Genomic DNA, 9,431 nt, shown 5'->3' with positions numbered 1-9,431 from the left:
TACTGACTTTATTTTCAGTCTGTTTTTCTCACTCTTTTACTATCTGCGGTATTACACTTGTTTAAGCTGCATTCTGGGAATTGTAGTCTGACATCACCTGGAAGTGTTTCACATATATGCTTGTGTGTATAACAGGACTCTGTTACAGTAGACAAAAAAAAAATGTTGCCTCCTTGAAGCAAGGGTACTATTAGATGCTTTAAAGAAAGGGCTTGGATGCCTTTTAAAGGAAAACTACCCTCCCTGAATAAATACTTAAGCAACAGATAATTTATATCAAATTAAGTGGCCTTATAAAGAATCCTACCAAACTGGAATATATATATCAGTAAATATTGCCCTTTACATCTTTTCCTTGAGCCGCCATTTTGTGACGGATCTGTGCTCCCTTAGAGATCACCTGACAGGAAATACTGCAACTCTAACTGTAACAGGAAGTAGTGTGGGAGGTAAAGACAGAACTTTGTCCATTCATTGGCTGATGTGATGTAACATGTATGCGTACCCTCAATTTGTTTGTGTGCACTGTAAATCGTATGATCCCAGGGGGTGGCCCTTTAGTACTTAAAATGGCAATGGCACATACTACAGGTATAGGACCTGTTATCCAGAATGCTTGGGACCAAGGGTATTACAGATAAAGGGGTCTTTCCGTAATTTGGATCTCCATACCTTAAGTCTAATAAAAAATCAATAAAACATTAATTAAACCCAATAGGATTGTTTTGCATCCAATAAGGATTATTTACATCTTAGTTGGGACCAAGTACAGGTACTGTTTTATTATTACAGAGAAAAGGGAATCATTTAACCATTAAATAAACCCAATAGGGCTGTTCTGCCCCCAATAAGGGGTAATTATATCTTAGTTGGGATCAAGTACAGGTACTGTTTTATTATTACAGAGAAAAGGGAATCATTTAACCATTAAATAAACCCAATAGGACTGTTCTGCCCCCAATAAGGGGTCATTATATCTTAGTTGGGATCAAGTACAGGTACTGTTTTATTATTACAGAGAAAAGGGAATCATTTAACCATTAAATAAACCCAATAGGGCTGTTCTGCCCCCAATAAGGGGTAATTATATCTTAGTTGGGATCAGTTACAAGGTACTGTTTTATTATTACAGAGAAAAGGGAATCAGTTTTAAAATTCTGAATTACTTGATTAAAATGGAGTCTATGGGAGACAGGCTTTCCGTAATTTGGAGCTTTCTGGATAACGGGTTTCTGGATAAGGGAATCCCATACCTGTACTAAAATAGTATATTTTTATGAAAATGGTTTACTTGGATGAAGCAGGGATTTATGTGTGAGCTATTTTATGTGATATATATTTTTTGAAACCTACATTGTTCGGGGGTATAGTATTCCTTTAAGCAAGAGACAAAATACAAGGCTGCTGGCACTGAAGCTGTTTGTCCAGGGACTGGAGCCAAGAAGGAAAATACAGTATACGGCGTCTTTGCTTTTACTCTGGATTTTGATGAACATGTATGTTTTTTTTTTTTTCATCCTCGACTACAGTGTAGTTATGCGACATCCCATAGTAGTCTGGGTTTTCCCTATTCTATAAATACGATGACTGTGTTTCTTTGGTAATGGCCGGCAGCTGCTCGCAACTCCCTGCTAAATTGCAGCAATTATCAAATCAGTTAGGCCCTCCGCTCCAGCTACAGAACAAAAAGCATTTTAATAGGGGGGGTTATTACATGGCATCCAGGAGAAAGAGGGGGTACTCCAGGTGCATGTTTAACCCTTTCCTGTCTGGTCGGCATTGAGTTGCCACATTTTGGCGCATGATTAGTTTTATATGTGGAGCCTGGGCTGGAGGTGACAGCTGCACCCAATGATAAGATTCAGCGCCTCATTTCACAGACATGAGAGCAGAAGTAAAGGAGATTGATGGATTTGCCCGACCTGAAGCTTGCGACCTGCTTCCAGTGCCTCAGTTACATTTATGCGTTGCCTTCTTTTTCCCTTTATGTCTATATATATAATATGTGTGTGTATATAAATATCCATTCCCACTGTAGTTTTGTGGAGAAGTATCTCTTTTCCTATTGGTGAATGTTTGTGTAATACATATATTAAGTTAGTTTATTGAAATGCATTCTTGTGCTCTCGCCGCCTGCCATTTTGAGTGAGCACTACATGTGTCGGACATTTTGTCCCCATGTTTGTCACCTTGTGTTGCGCTCCCTCCCTTTCCAACTCAGTCGCCTGATACAGCCCAAGGCTTTACTGACTGTAACTGGGATTGTAACACACACAGTCACACACTCACACCGAGACACACAAAGTCACATGCTCGCTTCCTTGATTAGCCCCTCTCTCCCCTTCCAGCCCATTCAGCCGTGGAATTGATGGCTCTGCGTTATCAGTACAGTGCAGGCTGCATGGTTGCCAGGCAACCCAGATTGGGCCTGTCCAAAATAACCCATCCCTCCCCTTAAATATGCTTTAGAATTCTTTCCTTGTCTGACAGAAACTAAACATTTTATCTGCGGTGGGATCCAATGTTTAATGAGTATTCAGCCTATGACAGAATGTGATGTTTAGGGGTCTGCAATGGCTGACAGACTGAGGGAGGGATGTGTGGAATAGCAAGTAGCATATTTCTATTGTTTGAAGCCATTTTCTGTGGTAAACATGGGCCAATATGCTACTGACTTGGTGTGGAGAGGCGACAGGTGAGAGTCGACAGGCTTTATCACTCCATACATAGCCACAACCCCATAATGCCCACCTTAGACCTCTCCAAAAATGAAAACAAGTTTCGTATATTGGGTGAAGGTCCGCAAACCTGCTTGGGTAGAATTCTGGTGCAACATTAGAAATGAAAGTCCCTCCTCTGTTCCCTGCTGCTGGGTTCTCTGATAATGGGGGCATCCCTCCTCCCTCCCTGGCTGCACTGATTGCACATAAGTATAGAAAATTGTTCCATTACAGAGAAAATTGCAGCTTTGAAAATGCAGAAAGAAAGTGGAGCAGACAGAGGGGTGGGTGGGCCGGAGAGAGGGTTTCTAAAGAACCAGTGTGGAGGCGGTAGAACGTGGGGGTTGGTGTGGAAGAGAATAGGGGAATTGTGGAAGGATTTGGGGGAAAGTCAGTTATAGGGAGATGGGATTATTAAAATGATAAAGAGACCATCAGTTCTGACTATGAATCACTAGCTAAAAATACAGTATATCCTTACAGGCAGGGTGTGCTTACTGGCCTGCAGAGTAGTGCAGTGTAACTAAGTCAACCTCCTTCTCATCGTATTACACTGATGCACCTCACATTATAAGGCATCCCTGATTTTCTTTCCCCAGCCCACATCCTGCCCTTTCTTCTTCTTCATCCCCTGTCATATTCTTCTTCCCATCTCCCCCTTTTCTCAGCAGCAGAGTTGAGTCCCAGCAGTGATTGTGTGTGTGCAGCATAGAGATAACTGAGTAACAAAGCCCAGTGCGGCTGTGATGTGTGTAAATCCCCCTGAGCAGTCAGATAAGGAACATGTGAGCATCACAGGGGGCTACAGAGGGAGCCTGGGGGAATCCTGTCAGTTCTGTCACTGTGTTCAGTGCTTTCCGCTGGATGAACACTGACATAGACTTGTGTATAGTATAGAAGGGACCCCTGCTCTGTGTATAATACATATACCCCCTTTTGCTCTGTCTATAATACAGATACAGCCCCCTCTGTTTATAATACAGCTACACCCTGCTCTGTGTATAATACAGATACAACCCCTGCTCTCTGTATAATACAGATACCCCTTTTGCTCTGCGTAGAATACAGATACACGCCCTGCTCTGTGTATAATACAGATACATGCCCTGCTCTGTGTATAATACATATACCCCTTTTGCCCTGCGTATAATACAGATACCCCCCTGCTCTGTGTATAATACATATACCCCTTTTGCCCTGTGTATAATACAGATATTCCCCCTGCTCTGTGTATAATACAGATACCCCCCTGCTCTGTGTATAATACAGATACCCCCCTGCCCTGTGTATAATACAGATACCCCCCTGCTCTGTGTATAATACATATACCCCTTTTGCCCTGCGTATAATACAGATATGCCCCCTGCTCTGTGTACAATACAAATACAGCCCCTGCTCTGTGTATAATACATATACCCCTTTTACGCTGTCTATAATACAGATATAACCCCCTCTGTTTATAATACAGATACACCCTGCTCTGTGGATTATACAGATGTTTTCCCTCTTTTTGTTTCCTTAGGAAAAAGACACAACTCACACTTGCTATTCTTTCCCATTCACGCCCTTGAGCTCTGGATTCCGTATGAATGTTCATGTTTCAAGATTTGTCCCATTTGTAAGTCTTACAGCAGACGTTCCTGGCCCTGAGGCTGATAAACTCACAGAGGGGATGCCCAATTCATTTCCCTGTTAATGTGTTTAACCCCTACTGAGCCAGTACAGAGAGACTAAAGGTAACCGTACATGGTAAGATTTGCTCATTTAGCGAGGTGGCCAAACGAGCAAATCTTTCCCCCCTGGGTGGGCAATATTGTGGAAATGCGATCGTTTGACCCTAGGGCCAAATAATTTCATTGCAATAAATGGGTCATTGAAAAGTTGAAGTGAGGACTGCATCAATGAGCCGATGCGGTCCCCGATCCAACCAAAAAATCAAGCATGTCCAATCGACATCTAGCCAATTTTTGCCCAAATGTTGGTCGGGGAGGCCTGTTGGAGGGTCTCATACATCAGCAGATCGATCTTAAGGACCCAAATAGGCAGCTGGTATCTGCCCATGTATGGCCACCTTTACATACATCTGAAGGCCAGGGCATTAGCCAGAGCAGGGAGCTTTTAAATAATACTTATACTACTAAATGGTGATGAGCACAGAGGATCCTATATAAATGCCACCCAAGCAGTCTTGCCATCTATAGCCATTAGTCGAAAATCAGTACATCACAAACTAAGCAGCAAATGGTAACAGTAGGGGCAGGAGGGGTACAAAGGGTAAAATGGCTGCAGAAGGCAAGATAGCTTTATATTGTATTTCCAGCCTCTGGTTTAAGATTTCAGCATCTGTTTGCTAGGGTACAACCTACCCTAGCAACCATTTAGTGCTTTGAATGACAGACTGGAAGATGAATAGGAGAAAGAAAAGATGAGTAATAAAAAGTAAAAATAACAATACATTTCTAGCCTCAAGGAGCAATAGTTGTTTGTTTGGCTGCTGGGTCAGTGACCCCCAACAACCAATCAAAGGCTGCCAGGGGATGGTGGAAGTTGTAAATAAACAACATCAGGAGCAGAGCAGGGGATATAATAAAATAATTTCTTCATATACTATGCCTCTGTCTGTGTGTTTTTTCTATTATTGATGACCCCCCTTGTTTTACTCCCACCATTCCCTCTCTCCTTATCACCCCATAATTATTTTAGCGCCTCCCATGCCTATATTTCTCTGCCTCCCATGTCTCTAGGTCTGCACACATCCGCCTCGCTCTCCCCCACCCTCTGCCAATCTTCTTCTCACCGGGGAGTTTTGGGGGAAATAGCAGCTTGCCTATTTAAAAATAAAATGAAAATTTAATGCCAACAAAATGCCACACACATTTACAGGGAGAGCGTGAAAAAGGAGGCGGGCGGGGGGGTATTTGCCTGGAGCAATACTGTGTACAATATCAACTCCCTCCTTGTAAACACAAATGACTTCTGTCACTTCGCTGCGCAGCCACCTCTGGGCAATGACAGGTAGAGGATGTGACAACGTTCCAATTCTTATTTTCTTTCAGCAAAGACTTTGCGGTGTGGATAAAAGCAGTGAAGTCTCACAGCCCCTACACAGGCAGATAGTTACACAGGAGCTCAACTAGAGAAAAGATACATATCCATCCAAATGATCCATAGGAAGGAAGAAATTCCCATTCTGAAGCTTTTATTCTCATCAAATGGGATGCCCTAGTGCCCTGTTTGTTAAACCAGGGCCTCTACATGTTGCTTTACTACAACTCCCAGAATTCTTTTACCCTACATTAAGGGGCTGATTTACTAACCCACGAATCCGACCCGAATTGGAAAAGTTCCGACTTGAAAACGAACATTTTGCGACTTTTTCGTATGTTTTGCGATTTTTTCGGATTCTGTACGAATTTACGAAAAATTCGTAAAGAATCCGAAAAAATCGCAAAACATACGAAAAAATCGCAAAGTACCGATCATTACGAAAAAAACGCAATCGGACTCCATTCGACCCGTTCGTGGGTAAGTAAATCAGCCCCTATATGTTGATGAATGATATTCATCAACATGTATAGACCCATGGCTCAGAAACAGGGCCTGGGTGTCTTCTGAATAGATCTAAATTAGGGTTGCGGTTTTCACAGGGGGTCAAAACTACCTGTTCAGATTTCTGACACAGGGGTCAGCCAAAAGTAGAAAATGAAGAGCAACTGCAAATTATTGCAATACTAAAAGTTTATGTTTAGGTGAACAACCCCTTTAATTTCAATATTTTGAGTAAAAGAAACACTGTATTAACTGGCCATCTGTTGGGCACCTTAAGCTCATAACAGATATATAGAAACACTGGCGTAACAGTCACCCTGCTATAGTTCCAGGGGTACCCAGGGCACAAATAAGCACTCACCCCAAATCCCCCCCTAGCTGGCCTTCAGGCTGGGCCCCCTTAGCCCATAACAAGGTTACAGATATATAGAAACATTGGGGTAACAGTCACCCTGCTATAGTTCCAGGGGTACCCAGGGCACAAATAAGCACTCACCCCAAATCTCCCCCTAACTGGCCTTCAGGCTGGGCCCCCTTAGCCCATAACAAGGTTACAGATATATAGAAACATTGGGGTAACAGTCACCCTGCTATAGTTCCAGGGGTACCCAGGGCACAAATAAGCACTCACCCCAAATCTCCCCCTAACTGGCCTTCAGGCTGGGCCCCCTTAACCCATAACAAGGTTACAGATATATAGAAACATTGGGGTCACCCTGCTATAGTTCCAGGGGTACCCAGGGCACAAATAAGCACTCACCCCAAAGCTCCCCCTAACTGGCCTTCAGGCTGGGCCCCCTTAGCTCATAACAAGGTTACAGATATATAGAAACATTGGGGTAACAGTCACCCAGCTATAGTTCCAGGGGTACCCAGGGCACAAATAAGCACTCACCCCAAATCTACCCCTAACTGACCTTCAGGCTGGGCCCCCTTAGCCCATAACAAGGTTACAGATATATAGAAACATTGGGGTAACAGTCACCCTGCTATAGTTCCAGGGGTACCCAGGGCACAAATAAGCACTCACCCCAAATCTCCCCCTAACTGGCCTTCAGGCTGGGCCCCCTTAGCCCATAACAAGAAAGACAGAGCTGTCTCCCCTAAGCATTATTTCTCTCCATACTGAAATAATTGCTGGGTATGACATGGTTAAGTGATAAACCAACAAATTAGGTAACCCAAGCACAATGCAAACTGCCTGAAGCCTCACTGCTCATCTGCGGCCAAGTGATTATTAGGCAGGGGAGGAAATGGATATGGAAATGTTGCATTTCTGACAGGAATAATCCAGTGGAGTGGGTCTGAGTGCTCTCCCAGAATAGGCGAGTAATACCTGCACAGCTCTACAGGCAATTCTCTGGCTATTTAGCCTGTCTGGGTTATGCATGAGAAATAATGCAAATATATTATTTTTATGTTTACATGTTTCTGTCACTGTTCTGTCCATTCTCTCAGTGCAGTTCTCTTCTTCTTTTATTACCATTTCCCCTTAATTCCCTTTTGATACTGTACGGTATTTTCATATAGTTAGCCTAATTTCTGTATCATCTACTGCTGTGCCACTATCCACTATACCACTATCTACAACTGTTGCTTAATAGAATATATCTCTATAAATCATATTTTTTCTACAGTAGAAACCTCATTTTACATTTTCAGGGGGCCAGGATATATACTATATAGTCATTTCCCTGATTTTACATCTACCTGAGGAAGATAACCCTCCCAATAACTCCTCCTATTGCTCCATATACCCCTCCCTATAACTCCTCCTATTGCTCCATATACCCCTCCCTATAACTCCTCCTATTGCTCCATATACCCCTCCCTATAACTCCTCCTATTTCTCCATATACCCCTCCCTATAACTCCTCCTATTGCTCCATATACCCCTCCCTATAACTCCTCCTATTGCTCCATATACCCCTCCCTATAACCCCTCCTATTGCTCCATATACCCCTCCCTATAACTCCTCCTATTGCCCCATATACCCCTCCCTATAACTCCTCCTATTGCCCCATATACCCCTCCCTATAACTCCTCCTATTGCTCCATATACCCCTCCCTATAACTCCTCCTATTGCTCCATATACCCCTCCTTATAACTCCTCTTGTTGCTCCATATACCCCTCCCTATAACTCCTCCTATTGCTCCATATAACCCCACCCTATAACTTCTCCTATTGCTCCATATACCCCTCCCTATAACTCCTCCTATTGCTCCATATACCCCTCCCTATAACTCCTCCTATTGCTCCATATAACCTTCCCTATAACTCCTCCTATTGTTCCATATACCCCTCCCTATAACTCCTTCTACTGTTCCATATACCTCTCCCTATAACTCCTCCTATTGCTCCATATAACCCTCCCTATAACTCCTCCTATTGCTCCATATAACCCTCCCTAGAACTCCTCCTATTGCTCCATATACCCCTCCCTATAACTCCTCCTACTGTTCCATATACCCCTCCCTATAACTCCTCCTATTGCTCCATATAACCCTCCTTATAACTCCTCCTATTGCTCCATATAACCCTCCCTAGAACTCCTCCTATTGCTCCATATACCCCTCCCTATAACTCCTCCTATTGCTCTATATACCCCTCCCTATAACTCCTCCTATTGCTCTATATACCCCTCCCTATAACTCCTCCTATTGCTCCATATACCCCTCCCTATAACTCCTCCTATTGCTCCATTTACCCTATACACATAGAGCTAAAATCCTACATTTATAACAATACACAGCATATGCTCCATATAACAATCCTCTGCCCTTCCTTATGTTACATAAGAATCGCCTGCCATTTCTTTAAACAAAGGCATTTGCTTTGTGCATTAACACAGTGACGCATTTGAAAGCGAACCCAATGATTTCCCGCTATTCTATCTGCCAATCTCCTCACAGAGAGGGAAGAGCGGCTGTTGGGGGGGGGGTAATCACTCTCTTATCGGCTCTGACACAGAAAACGAGGCAATTATGTTATAGTGTCCCAGGGGGGGGCTTGCCGGGAGCAGATAAACTGAAGGCTCTGTGCCGGAGTGGCGGGGGCTGAGGGGGTAAAGGGTAAGGTAAACCAACATGGAGGCAGGGAAAGTACAGCAATGGGAGGCCCAGGAGAGAACAAGGAAGAAATTTTAGAGATAATTTTAGA

The sequence above is a fragment of the Xenopus tropicalis genome, chromosome 10, assembly GCF_000004195.4.
Source record: "Xenopus tropicalis strain Nigerian chromosome 10, UCB_Xtro_10.0, whole genome shotgun sequence".
Classification (NCBI taxonomy): domain Eukaryota; kingdom Metazoa; phylum Chordata; class Amphibia; order Anura; family Pipidae; genus Xenopus; species Xenopus tropicalis.
This window is presented reverse-complemented; position numbering follows the sequence as displayed.